Source organism: Anser anser, assembly GCF_964211835.1.
Source record: "Anser anser genome assembly, chromosome: 26".
NCBI lineage: Eukaryota > Metazoa > Chordata > Aves > Anseriformes > Anatidae > Anser > Anser anser.
Window position 1 is genome coordinate 411,770 of NC_139747.1, and position 14,533 is coordinate 426,302.

The 14,533-nt window shown below is 48.6% G+C and overlaps 1 protein-coding gene across 9 annotated transcripts in view; it reads left to right on the plus strand.

Moving 5' to 3' along the window:
- ANK1 (ankyrin 1) overlaps nt 1-14,533 on the plus strand; it is a 71,615-nt gene that overhangs the window by 17,891 nt on the left and 39,191 nt on the right. For 2 of the 9 annotated variants that reach the window (XM_083811490.1, XM_083811485.1), the window contains exon 2: nt 12-12,782. The exons of the other annotated variants lie outside the window; for them this stretch is intronic. The gene's annotated coding sequence lies outside the window, so the exon portion shown is untranslated. The remainder of the gene's footprint in view (nt 1-11; nt 12,783-14,533) is intronic. 9 annotated transcript variants of the gene reach the window in all.

Sequence of the window (14,533 nt, forward strand, 5' to 3'; positions counted from 1 at the left end):
ACACCCTGCAGGTATCTCGCTGCGGTCTGTGGGCAGCAAAGGCACTAGGCTGTCAGTGTGACTGCCCCATCTAGATCTTGTTCCAGCTCTGCCCCCCTGTCGTCTGGCATATTCGTGGACCCTGAGGCAGTACAGATGCCTGGCATCCTAGTGCGCTGGATGGAGTACACTCTGAGGGTCTGTCACCTATTTTAAACAACAATCTGGGAAAGAGAAGAGGGCAGTGTCTGTGCCATCACCTCTCAGCGAGTAAGCTGTCTACCTGGTGCTCTGACTGAACCAGCCTGTGCTCACACAGAGCCTCAGAGCCTTGCCTTGGGCAAGTGTTGTGGGAAATGCTGTGCTAGACGTTCTAGGCATTTGACCCTTCCATCTCCAAACGTGCTGCAATTAAACTCAACGTCTTCTAAGACACTTCTTCAGCTCGCTCTCCCTCCTCTGTCCCCAGCGGAGGGCTTTGCCTCTCACGCTTGAGCACCGTGTCCTGGTGCACACACATTCCTCTGTTCAGAGAGAGTGGCTCTGCTGAGCAGTAGGTACTAATTTCTTCAATAGCCTAGCTCTGTGTTGTCACTTGCAGCGTAATTTTTGTTAATGGCACTCGGAGACCTTGAAGTCTGTTGTGCAAATAGAGAGGTCCTGGGTAATGCCAAAATGCATTTGCCATCAACCCGATAGCTGCTGTCATCCAGCAGTCTTCTGGGTAAAGTGCTCGTGAGGTCCTTGTGGAGAGGTTGTCATGCTGCTTCCTGAAACATGTCTTGGCTGCACTGCTGGAGCTACTTGTCAGCTCTGCTGCACAGCTGGCTTCTGATTTAGGAGTTTGCAAAGAAAGAGTTTGTTATGCTGGTGCTATGGATGGACATTGAAAGTCACTGGCTTTGTTACTGGAACTGAAGAATCTGAAACAAGCGATTCCCTTTTGCTCTGTAGTTCTCTATAATCTTGCAAAAACAAAGTTAAGCTGGTGTTACCAGTGCATGGAAAGTTTCAGAAACTACCATGCTTTCCAACACCTTGTATTAGTTGGCTGGGAGAAGAATCTTACCATGCAACACATCAAGACTGTGAAACTGTATTGCAGCACAAGGCAAATTCTTACAAGGCAGTTGTTGCTCTTTTTGCAGGTGTCACACAAGCTGTAGGGATGGAGCAAAGAAATGGGTGCTTTGGGCTGTATCTTTCTTCCAGCAGATAGTATCTGCCAGAGCTTTAGGCAGAGATGAGATAGATGCCAACTGAGCTGTTTCTTGCGTTCCTCTGCATGGGGAGGGAGGGGAAGGAGTAAAACGGGTCTGCCTGGGAATCAGCTCTACTCTGTTGATGACTGCTATGAGCTTTTACTCAGCATTGTTCTGTATTTGTTACAGCTTGTGCTGTAATTGCATGCATGCCTCTTCCATTTCTAGGTTCTTACTCTGATATTTGAATCAATAATATTCTTCTGAAAATGATTTGCATGGTTTTGCTTACAGGAGTAAATAATGTGTTTTTAAATAAGATGCTAAACTTCAATAATCCTATTTCTATGGCTTGGAAATCTCTGCATGGAGTTCCTTTTCAGCTCTTTCTCTCCCCCCCCCCCCCGCCTTCATTTGCCTTGTGGTGGATGAAAGTGCTCAAGTTGGCGGTGGGCTTGGGGAGTGGTGTGTGTGGGATGGTGATGTGCTAGGGAGCTCTCAGCAAGGGAAAACTTACCTAATTGGCTTTTGATGTTCGACTTGCTTTCCCTGTAGTGGGGAGGGTTATGGTTCCACTTCCTCCATCTTTAATGCTGAAACAGAAGTTACATCTGTGGGTCAGTGTCTTTGGCATGGCAGTATTTCAGCTCTCGAGCAAGAGATGACTGCACAGAGTCTGTATTTGGCCTTGCAGGCTATAATTTTCTAGGCTCTTCCCTTCTTCAGATCCTTTTCTGGCAGAATTAGCTCAGCTCACAGGGACAGCAGATCTGGTCCAAGCAAGAATTGCTCGGTGAAGCGTGGCATGGCAGCTCTCTTCATGCGCAGGTTGGACGTGCCACTGAATTGATGCATAGCAATGTGCTCCTGTTAAAGAGTAACATGATGGTCAGCAGGCTCACCCCTTTCTGTACACACTAGGAAAATGCTTCCTGTCAAGACTGCTGTCAAATGGCTGCTGTGCTGAGATTGCAGTAAGAGGAGCTGCAGTATCACAGGACAAAAGTATATAATATCTGCTGCCCATCAGTAATGTATCAGCAAAACTTCTCACAACTTGTGAACTCATCCCTGTCAATGGTGAGATACGCCTCAGACCTGCCAGAGGAGTGCTCCGTGGCCAGCAGTAGCACAAGACATAAACAAATTCACCCTCTCTCTGTCCAAAATGTGAGGCAGCAGTGTTCAATGCCTCCTGACAACACAGCAGCAGGGATCAGCAGCACCTCCACAGGGGGACTCCCGACACACTGCATAGCACCACCATCAGCAGCAGCAGAGAGGACAGTGGTTCTGCCTTTCTTGTACTGCCCAGACATGGTGGGTAAGTTGCAGACACTGGGGCAAAGGAGCTGGCATCTTTCACTAATTCACTTTGCTTGAAAGTCATGCTTTGGAGCTGAGAGTACTGTGAGGATGCACAGAGCAAGCTGAGCCAGAGGCTATGCTCACCACTGCTGTAGTGAAGCAACTTCCTTATGGAGTTGGGAGATCAGGACCATTCACTGGGAAGGGGCATTGCACATTAGGTATTGTAGTCTGCATAGACTTCATCTCTGCGGAGGTGTTTTGCCCATTTGCTGGAAATAAATGCAGTGTTGTATACAGAGAAAGACAAAGGAGAGTGCCCAGTAATATCGCACGAACCTGTAGTTTGTTCTTGACAGAAAGAATCTATTGCAACCTACTGTGAGAAGAAAAGGAGCTCAGCAGATGAGGAAGCTTCAGAATTTCCTTCATTGTTCGTGTGAGATTTCTGGGGAAACAAACAAACAAAAAACAACAACAAAGCAACTAATGTGCTTTTTGTCCTCTTTCTGGAGCTGCAACCACTGCAGTTATTAGCTTCCTGCCCTCCAGCTGTTTGCTCTTTACTGCCAACTGCTGAGCTTTGCCAGCAGGTCACCAGGATAATGCTAGGCTTATTTAGTGAGGAAAGGTACCTCGAAAATATGCATAAATCATGCTTATGTTTAAATTAGGAGAGATATATGACATGCCAGTGATGTGATTAGGAGCTGGCAGGAAACAGTAGAGATTTCTGGGGTTGGGTGCCCAACCATGAAAATAAGGACCTAGCTTTGGCTGTGGCTTTGAAGATCAGTATGAGCAAACACGCATACAAACTTGTTGCTTGGAGGACATCATGCCTCTCAAGAGGTACTAAGGGTTGCAGAGAGGTAGGAGAACAGGCTACAGAGCTGGAGGCTTCCAGCTGGACCGGGTTCCAAAACATGGTCAGCAGCTAATGCAGCAAAGCAGCTGTAATGAGACCATTGTGCTGTTATGTCTGCCACAGTGCTTTGGCATCCTGGCCAAAATGTGCTTCCCAGTCTCCATCCGTGGGCAGGTGAAAATGGGTCCTCTTTTGAAAAGAACTTGAGGAAGCCAACAGAGGAGATAATCAATAGGATTTTCTTTACTATTTAATTAAATTCACAGGCACGCACAGCCAGAGTATTCAATGTAAAATAGGTACTTAGACTCTCCCCATACTCCATGAAGTTAAAAGGAGGAAATCTAAAGGTTTTAGGTTGACCTGCCTTTGTGAGCCTTGTAGCCAGCATCTCTTATAGTTGCTGTCAGAGATCCTGTGATGTTTGTGTGTGTGTGTGGACTGACTCCTTTGTCCTGCCAAAATCCTTCTCAAGCGATTGCATTCTGCTTCCTTCAGTTCCTTGTTTCCCTGAGTTCTCCTTAGCATTTCTGTGGTCTGCTAAAGGCTGCCTTCTCTTATACCGGTTATGGGCACATTGGTTTAGCGGAGGGTGAACAAACGTAGGGAAAACTTTGCAGTTGTGGAGCAGGCTGTGGGCTGAGTCATCAAAATGAAAGCGGTGGAAATGGAAGAGTGCAGGACATAGATGTTATCTCTGTAGGAGATTAGGTTTCTGTCTTTCGTGTTGCAAAGCATATTCTGTTAGAAGTCTAGCATAAAAAACGCTGAAATAAATAAAATCGTCCTCTGTGCCCCCACATTTCAAGGCTTCTTGGATTGTACTGAGCCACCATAACCTGCTAGTTGAGCAAGGGCACATGGGGTGCAGGGGCTAGTGCCTAAAATTTCCTGGCACTGACAGCACTGGTTTCATGCAAAGACCCAGGTGATCCTAGTGGTAAGTGCTACAAGGGTGTTCATCTCTGAAGGTACGCAAAATTGTGCAGCCCTTTTTGAGCTTCGAGGTGCCCTTGCAGTGCAGGGGATCTCTGAGAGCTGCTGGAGAGGGGATCAAACTGCCTGCTTCTCTTGTGGTTTGCACAGCCTATTTGTCATGTGGAATTACTTCCTCCTCCTCCGCCTGTGATGCAGCGGGAGACGGGGACAGCATTATGCCGCATGTTAGCGGGCTCTGCTGGTGCTTCCCTGGCCTGTAGAAGCCCCAGCAGGTTCCCCAGCTGCTCTGCGGCCGCTGTTCCGTGCGCTCAGCTCCCAGCGCTTGCTGCCGGCACCGGTAGCCGGGAGTAACAGCATCTTATTTTTGAATCATTTAGGGGGGGATTTTTTATTAATAACCCAAATTACGCCGTGAAACTGCAGCTTCTCTGATGTTAAATATTAAAGTCCACTAAGTGGGTGAGCCGGCGCAGGGAACAGCACGCTGGTGACAACTGGCACTGGTGGGGCTGCCGGGGCGCATCCATCCTCCCTCGGCGGAGAGCCCTGCGTTGTCAGGGCAGCCAGGTGCTCCCCCACACAGCTCCCCATCTTCCCGACGGCATTTTGCATGCTTTAAACAGATCCGCGCATCAAAGGCTGGCAGATCCTCTCTCTGGCGTTGCCATGGCAGCAGCAGCTGAGAGGATTTGGATGTTTCTGGGGCGGGATCGCGTTGCTGGGTGCGTTGGGGCAGAAGAGGACTGCTGTCCGTGCACCTGCATCCCTGTCCTCACAGACACGAGCGTGCACGGAGCCTTCTCACTGTGTAAGGGGCCACTCTGCCTTGGCTTAGGGGTGCTGTGATACCTCCAAACGGCCCACCTCAGCTCCCTGCAGTCTGGGAGAGAAGAATGCTGTGCCACGTGCGAAGTAGGTCGGCTGAATACACCCTCAGAAATGCTTCTCTCCGCTGGCTCTCCGGGAGCAGAGACGTCTGCCTCAGGAGCTGGCCCTGCAGGTGCCTAACGCTGTTACAGCGAGGCTGCCCTCTGGGTGCCTTGCTCAGGGCCTTCCTCTGTGCCTCGCAGCTCCACACGTGCTGGTGCAGGGGATTTCCAGGGGTGGGCACAAAGCGGAGCTTTGAACACTGTGGAAAATACGACACTGGTCTGGGCAGCATGCTGCAGCAGCATGATCCAGGGGTCTGCTGCTGGGCCTCAACGTTAGTCTATTGAGCTGTGTTTCATTAGCAGAGTGCCTAATCCTCCTTACCGGGTGCTGCAATTGCTCCCAGGAATTCAGCGCTCCCTTGTGAACACTTCTCTCTCGGGTGCTCCTGGCCTCTCCAGCCGATGTCTGCTGAGGGGGCAGGAACACATACGTGACTTATTCTGATGCACCCGTAGCAAATGTTCTTTGGATAACAATGGCTGGCACTCAGAAACAGCTGGCTGGTGTGGTGGAGGAAATCGGGTAATTTCAGTCACCCGGCCTGCTGCTTATGCTGCTGCAGTTTAGGCAGCCAGCTGTTGGGCCAGTGGCCTCAGTGCTGTTGGACACTGCATTCTTGGGGAGATTATGGGATGGTGGTAGTATACTGTAACATGGTTTGTGGTGGGTGTGTTATCAATGTCAAGTTTCTTTGCAATCATCTGAATTAATTGCAAACTCGTCTGCAACAAAAGATGCTTTCTGTTTTCATTGCCTCTAAGTGCACAGTATTCTCTGCTTCCCCTAGGCTAGGCTAGGCTCCCTGTTGGGGCTGGGGACCCAGTGCTCCTCCAGGCATGGACATTCCAACAGATGATATGTATTTTCTCTGTAGTATCTCCAAAAAATGCTCTTGGATTGCAGAAGCACTTCTGTTGCCCATCTCTGAGAATCAAGTGACATTCCTGTCTCCAGAGGGCTTCCTTAACACTAGCTGTGGCCTGTTAAAGAGGCTCGCCTTAGGGCGTAACTGGACTTTTTCAAGAGTAATTTCCTGCAAAAGGTCTAACTGAGAACCTGGGCTATGTCTGCTCTGTGCATGCAGGATCCACTCTCAGGAGCACCATATTGTAGTATGTTGCAGTATTTTCCCAGGCTGAATTTACTTCTCATAGTTCTGACCTGCATCTTCAGGTACAAGACAGAAGAGCTGGGATGCACATCAAAAAAGTCAGAAGGCAGACAAAAGGATGCTGTTGACGAGTGGAGCAAAGACCATGGAATTCATTATAATAAATTCCATTTTCTCTTTGTGCATTTACCCTGAAGTAACTCTGTGCTGAGTCTGCTGTCAGGCTGCGGGAGACCTGTGGGAGAACAAAACCTGATTTGTTCTGCAGCGTGGAATCACAGGAGCTCTTTGGTGTTCTCTGCTGCCTCCTGGGTGGGGACTTACCAGTGCCTCTTCCCTAAAATCTGCCCGGTCCTCTTCTGCAATGCAGAGCTGGATGCTGGATGGTGAACAAAGCCTGCCATTCACTGCTGACCTGCACGCATTTTTCCAGAGTTTAGAGCAGGGTAAACTGATCCAGAAACCATCATTCTCTCGGCCTGTTTTTTCTCCCTTTCATTTCTCACCTGTGCTTTAGTTCCCTTTCTGTAAAATGGGGGTAGCTGGGGGAACATGTTCAGTCTGGCCTACTCCACTGGCTCAGGAGAGGATTAAAACGAGCACGTGTGTGACATCCTTGCTGACCACCCTGCATGGGGTCTCCTTCACTCACAGGTGTGTGGGGGGGTCTCAGTGTGGGCTGCAGGCCAGCGACATCGGGAGCAGCTCTTGCCTTCCTGAGAGCAGCCCGCTCCCCGTGCCGGTGATGACAGCATCTCGCCACTGGGAGAGCAGTGAGGGGGAACAAGCAGCTGGCTTCAGGCTACCTCCTGCATTTCTGCTAGGTCCTTGCTGCTACCCTGCACCCACCTGGGCAAGCAAACCTTTTGCGCTTGGTGGAGCAATTGGAAGGGTCTTGGTACTGATACTCCTGGAGGCCAACTTTGCCGAATTAGACTTGCTGCATGTCTCATCCGGGGGAATTTCCAGCAAGCATGACTCCGAGAGCCAAGCCTGCTATCCTGAACTACCCACAGCATGGAGACTTCGCGACACATCCTGGTCTGTCTGATGCACGATCTGTCTGAAATAAATCCCAAGAGGTGTGAATCCTTCCTGGGATAGCCAGGAGGGATGTGGACAAAGGCAGTGTGCCCAGAAATCTGTATGTGTATTTTTATAGGCACTTTAGGCTGCAGAGCAAATATGAACAGTGAGGAAGCTGCTTTGGGAAAGGCTACAGAGGGGTTGTCTTTGCAGAGAAGGGTTTTGTGAGTTTGCACATGGTGAGAAAAACTGGTTATGTGGGAGCTCTGTGACTTCCAAACAAGAGTTGAGGCTCATAGGATGTGGGTTTGTGGGAGACATTTTGGAAAAGAGCTGTCTGTGGCACATGGGGGCCAGCAGCGGTGTGGATACCTGAGTGCTGCAGCACAGAGGTCCAGCCTTCCCGGTGCTGCGGCTCTTGTTACACTGAGATGTAGGTAAATGAGTCATCGTGAAGCTGTTGCAAATATAACAGGGCTGGTTCCTGGCTGCTGTGCTGCAGAGTGCACAGCTGATGTGCCCAGTGGCAGGACAGTTTTGTCCGTACCTGTGCTGTGGTAATGGTGACTGCTAGAGGCTTCATCCAACTGGGAGGTTTTGAGCTGCAGGTGTGTGGTGGGCACCTTTAAGAGCAGAGATGGAGGGTGTATGGTTTGTTCAGATCCCATGCTCCAGAGGAGGATTCATCTAGCCCATGAAGAGGAGCAGTTGCACCGATGTTCTGCAGGTGGCAGGGGAAGTTCTCTTCCAGCAGCAAACACTTGCACATCTCTGGTAAGGTAGCTGACAGAGCTTTGAGGGGCAAAGTTTTACTGCTGAGGCCAGGGAAAAGTGCTGATACTGCAGGCATTCATTGAGAAATGTCCACAGGGAGAAATAAAATATTTGATCTCCTTCACTTTTAGAACAATGGTGAGACTCTCATTAGCTCTGTTAGGTCAGTGGAGCTCTGTCCTCACTCTTATTCTACAGAATTGCTCCCTTTCCAAAGTAGTGTATGAGTGAGTATTTCTGGGACTCTGGGACTCTGCTTCTCTCATCCAGAGGCATCTTATGTAATTGAATTAGACCTTAGGAAAAGCTACTGTGAGATGAAATCATCCTAAATGCTGATCAGTGAGAACAGAGCTGTGGGCATACAACAGAAATGTGCACATCTCTTCTGAATCATTCATTAATTACCCTTAAATGGAATTCATGAGGTTCAGGATTTCAAGTGTTTTTTCTGCAGATCTGCCAAATTGTTCTTCAGAGCATTGCAGTGACTGGAGAAAGGTGCAGGCTGTTGTACTGTGAGCAGGGTGCTCTGGTGTGGGCTGTTGTCCTTGCTGTAACGTTCAGACCATGTTGTCCAGGCCTGCCAAGGGTGTTCAGGAAATGAATGAATCAACGGTATCCGGAACAGCTAGCTAGTCATGCAAGGGGATCAGCAAAGGGATAGGTTTCTAACGTCTTGGATGTCTGTATGGGACTCTGGTAAGGAGCAGGAGCATGCAGTTGCACCCCAGACCTCAGGGAAGCCATGCACCTTGCCTGCGGAGACGCAGCTGACTCCTATGGCTGCTAATTGCTAGGTGTGTAATCCATAATCCGTAGGTGTATGGGGCCGAGCATGAAAATTTTTCCAACTGCTTCCCTTGTTTGCAACTTCCTGTGATGTTTTAAAACATGGCCTTAAGCTCAGATACTTACATATGAAGTGCTTCATATATTATAGTTTGGGAAACAGGAAAAAACAATGGTTTACCACCTTCTTCCCTCTCAGAAGTCCCATTAAGATAGATTCATGCTGTATTATCTCTAGATACATCACAGGCTGGCTGCTGGGAAGGGGGACTGCCCATGTAGGGCAGCTCTGTGCCAGGATGAGCATGCTAATCTTGCCACAGTGCCTTTAGACATCACCTTTAGAAGGAAGAGAAGTGACCTTGTGAGTGTGGAGGTTGCTTTTGAAGGAACATGAGGCTCTGAGAACCTGGGAGAAGAGTTAACGATTCTTTTTTCCTTTCGTTTTACATGGGAACCAGAAGAGCAGGGACAAGTCCTGCTCTGTGAGCTGCTGCAGTATAAATATTTCACCATAACCTCAATGGCCCTCCCTGAACAATCCCCACGAGCAAATTAGTGACAAACAGATTTTGCTAACACTTTATAGTTTTTGCAGATATTCTTGGCAATGCCTATTACGGACTTTGTTGTTGATGGCACAACCCAGTCAATATTGCTCATCCAGCTCCCAGGAGGGGGGTGTCTAAAGACCCAGATCAATTAGAGAGATGCAGAGAATGGAGGTTTCCCATGACTCATTTTTCTGTGATTATACTTTGACTCGGTAACCACCACTTCGTGGTAACCTGCAGCACAGCACTGCCACTGTCACAGATGTTGCCTACAGATGGCTGGTATACACGTAATTCCACCAATTTTCTTGCTGATCCTCATTTTATTTTTGCCCAGTTGCACTCCATGTCTGTCCAGAGAAAAAAGCTGAACAAATTTCAGCTGACTGTGGTGTGAATACTGACTGGAATTAATTTAAATTTTGGTGCAAGCCTTCCTGCCTTGTTACTGATATTTGAGCCCTTCCTCAAACTCTAGAGAATTTATGTGTCAAATCACAGGTGTACAGCTTGTTTTGTTTCTTGCTGTGAATATTAAATGGAGACTTCTTCCACTCCTCCACTCTCCCCTGTGAGCTCTGTGCAGATCCCTGGACACCTGTCAAGCCACCGCAGAAGCAGGTGACAGGACTGAATACACCACAGAGTGCCTGGTGGTCAAAGGTTTTTCTTGCTGGTACAAGCTCAGAAGAAAATAATTTGAGAAATCAAAAGGGAAGAGATTTACAGGAATGGTTTATACCTCCTGTCAAATTGCTTGAGCTGACGCGGCTGAGCAAGAAGATCTTGGTGCAGACCATGGCATCCAGGTACACTGCAGACCTCAAAGACCAAGTAACTGCTGAGAGTAAATGTGCAGTGAAAGGTCTTGCCTTCCCCCTCAATGCTTAGCAGCAGTGCAGAAAATCTCTCTGCAAAAGTAGCGGAGTGCAGCTTGCCAGGTAGGGACTGTGCGTTCATCTGCTCTCACAGGATGTCAGTCTGCGCTGCCTCCAGGCATGCACTACAGCCAAATGCTGGATCTCTCTCAATCTTGAGATCCCCAAATAGGCGTAACACTTAGGTATCTCCGTGGATCTGTAATCTTGCAGTTATAGCAGGGTCAGTGGATCCGATAGGATCAATAGCTGGGCTTGATTAGCTGCAGCTAATATGGGTCTTGTTGTATCTTTCAGATTGGTACCTGCCTAAGTGAAAGCAGAGACTTGCACCATAAGCAGTAATTAAGAAGTGATTTGCCCTTGGCCCCTGTAGTGGGCATAATGCTAAACTGACTTCCCAGAGCTGGGATTTTTTAGGTTCAGGCTGAGTTAGGTGGTACTCTTTGCTCTCTAGAACTGTCCGGTCTCTAGCAGGGGGAAAAAAATGACGCCGGTGGATGTTAATCCTTTGGTCCTTTGGGCAAGATGTCTTCTGGTCTAGTGGATGAGAGAGCTGAACACAGAAGTTGCTGAACACTTTCCATCTGAGAAATATTCTCCTTTGCAGCCAGGATAGCGCATGGTCCATGAGTATTCCTTTTCTGTGAATGAGTATAAATAAGATAAATTGGTGTGATAAAATTTTCAGTTGCATTGCCTGGCTCATCCAAATGAGGAGCAAAAAGAACACCTTATGACTCATACCGTGAGATGCCAAAGGGGTACATGCAATGAAGCTTTCTGTCTGCTCGGTATCAGTGTAGTGAGGGAGAGGGACAAGGGCTGTGTAACCTTCCTGATTTCAGGCTTAGACTGTTACCTCTCCAAGAACTAAACTGTGGTTATAATGGCAATAGGCAGTTATCTCTTGGAGTGAGACAGCAGTCTGCTTCATCTCTGAAATCATGCCTTTGGAGGCAACTGTGCATTGTTCAAGAAACTTAACGTGAAGAAGATCTTTTCAATTTAAATTTCTGTATTTCCATTGTGAATCCCACAGCTCAAACAGTTCTGAACCGATGGAAAACAATGAAAGGGTTTCTTAGATCAGGGGTATAATGGGGAGAGATTTCCTATGCCTATTAGCTGCTGAGCTTTGCAAACCCAGTCCGTTGGTTTTCTTGCAGTTTTTCATCTGTCCCCTGCTTCTGGGTACCGGTTTTTAGACTGATTTGGGGACAAGTATTTGTAAACTGGCCTCCCCCCCCCCCTCCCCAGCGCTGCTTGTTCTCTCTCTCTCACACACACACAAAGGGATGGAGAGGCAACCAGTGTGAGAGCAAGGCCTGGAAAATCTGTGCATAGCAAATCATTGTCCCTCTTCCACCACATAACATTGCATAGTTCCTCCTCTGATAGAAAGCTGAAGAGCCGGTGTCAGTGTGGACCTTCCGTGTCCTTCCTCTGGCTCATGACTGATGATTCCAGCACTGTGGAAGCTGAGGAATTGGCCGTCTGAGAGGTGAGGCACCAGCAGCTCCCATGGACTTTCTGTGAAATTACGTATCACCGTGCCAGAAACAACAAATGCCATGGGGAAGCAAGTCTCAGCCTCGCTGTGCTCCGAGGACTGCCTGCTCTGAACATCAGAGTGCCTAGCTCAGCACTGCAGAGCGCCGTTATCTGCTTATTTGTGCTGGTATCACGACTATTCTCTCTTAACAGGAGGAAGCAGCCTGACAGTGGCACTGATTTTCATCACAACTCTGCTTGCGTGAAGCTGGGTACCTTCCATTACCTACAGCTGGGCAGCAGTAACAGAATTGCTAAGGATTTAAATTATTCATCTGCTGCTGCTGACTCAGCTTTAAAATTGCATTCTTGTTTCCTAAGGTAACAGCTCGTTACGGGAGCCAGGGAGCCCGGCTGCTCCGTGGGCTCTCAGCAGGGGACAGGAGCGCTGGGAGCGCTGTCTCTGTAGGAGGCAGGGGGCGTGCAGCAGGGTGAACCCTGGCACACCCTTGTCCTTGCTCCAGGAGGGCGCAGCAAGAGAGGAGCAGCTCCCTTCCGCAACTTCAGCCCTGGACCTGTGCTGGCATTGTTTCTCAAACTGCTGCATGCAGAAAAGGCTGTACCTCATTCTCTGAGCAAAAGCAGCGTGCAGTTTTCTCCAAGCACTGAAGCCCACTGTTGAAGAGAGGTATTTACTCTTCCCCAAGGCAATGTGTTTAAGACGCTCTGCTGTCTGACGCACTCCCTGTTCCCTTATATGAAAGGAAAAAAACAGCTGAGGACGGACTGGCAGCAGCCTCTGGTGCCTGGAGATCACTTCTCTGGTTACATGGAAGATAACAAGGCAGAGGAAGGAGCCTTGCATTCCTTCACAGCTACATCATAGTGCAGCTGAAGAGCTTCTCCAAAGACTCTCAGGGAAAGGTCAGTGGCAGGACTTTGTATCTTGAAAAAAAAGAACACAGAAAACCCTCTGTATGTGAAGGAGTAGTTATCTATAGAGATCTCATCCTCCTAGTTGCTGACAGGGTGCTTCCCTCCACCCCACCTCTGTCTGCATTTGGTGCTGGAATTTAATCTTAGGTATAAACCTGTAATGCGCTAGGACTGCTGTGTGCTGTCACAGGAGCTGTCTCAGGACCAGAGAGGGAGAAATTATTTTCCCTGTGTATGACATATTACAACATCAGGGGAACAGCACTTAAGACAATACTGGAACCCTGGCTGGTAAAAAATCCCCCGAAGCCCATGGGGGTGCACAGAGTGGCACAAAGGGGAGTTGACAGCTATTATTCGCTGTAACTCTCAGCTGCTTTTTCTCAACGTGGGTTTGCTCTTTCTTAGGGAGTGTTTCTGTTGTGTCCTTTGTAAATCTTTTCCTTTTTCAGAGCTCTGACTGAGCTCTGTATTAGCTCTTGTGGGGGCAACACAGCTATGACTTGTACAATCTCAGAGGCCTTTAAGGAGATATTTATATACTTAGATGTCACTAAGGAGAAGGCGTGGTGTAAAATCCTAAGGAATAAGCAATCTGGCCAATCTCAGTTCATGGTCTGAAGACAGGTAAGTGTTAAGGAATTGCCTGAGACCTTAGTCTCTTGAAGTGTTTTCATAGAAATGAAAGGAACTCTTGGGATTAAGTGCTATTTGTTTATTAGAGCTGTATTCATTAATTTTCAGGCTCTTCTGGGCTCTGATTTCTCAGGCGGGATTGTGCCCATACTTCTGTTTTCTCCAGAAGAGCTAGCTGTGTCGAAGATGTTACTGTTAGGTGTAACAGGCAAGATGACAGTGACGGAATGCTAGTAAAGCGAGTTGCTCAAGAGTATTAGTTTTCAGAACTGATGCATGCAACTCGGCTGTCTGCGAACATATAGGGAGAACCTCAGAAATTCCTCAGCTGCGGTGGTAATGAGTGAGGTGAGACCTCGTAGATGGATCAGTGTGAAGTGTTCAGAAGAGTATGATTAATGAGTGACTGCAATTGATGTAGCAAAGAGTTCTAAGAGTTTTAAGTGTCTCTGAGTTCCCTTAGAGATGGAGCCTGCACCGGCTCTACAACCAGCTGACAAAATAAATGGTTGTCAGTGTATGGCACGCTTCAAGGCAAACTGCTGTGCTCTTCCCCTTCTTCAGGGCAGGGAGTGAGCAGGCATGTGCCTGCCACCTCTCAGGATACCGCTCATTCCCGCTCTTTGCAATACCCTTCACCTCTAGAACTATGGAGATACGACTGGTCATGGAGTTAACCCTTGGGCTCCATACAGTTGCCTAAAGACAGGTATCTTGTGCCATGCAACATGCCATCCCATGGGTCTGCTGTGGTCCTGAACCTGCCAGCCTGCGTGGATGACCCAGACAGCCTGGGCTGCCTCTTGCTGCCTCTTCTGAGCTATGACACAGGTGGTGGAGGGCTGCTTGCAGGCAGAGCTCCAGGTCCCAGGGCAGCAGCAAAGCCTTTTGTGGCTTGGCCAGGCTTGCCAGGGCAGTGCCTGGTGGTAGTTCTTCTCTGTGCCTTAGAGAAGCTCTGGGAAAAACAAACATCCTTGTGAGGGGCTCTTGGGTTTAGGCACTTTCCTCATTTCTCATGGCTGTGGAGAGGCTCTGCCTCAGTGTTGGGGACCTGGGGCAATTCCTTCTCAGCACCCAAAGCACCCCGCGGTTACTGTCCCTGT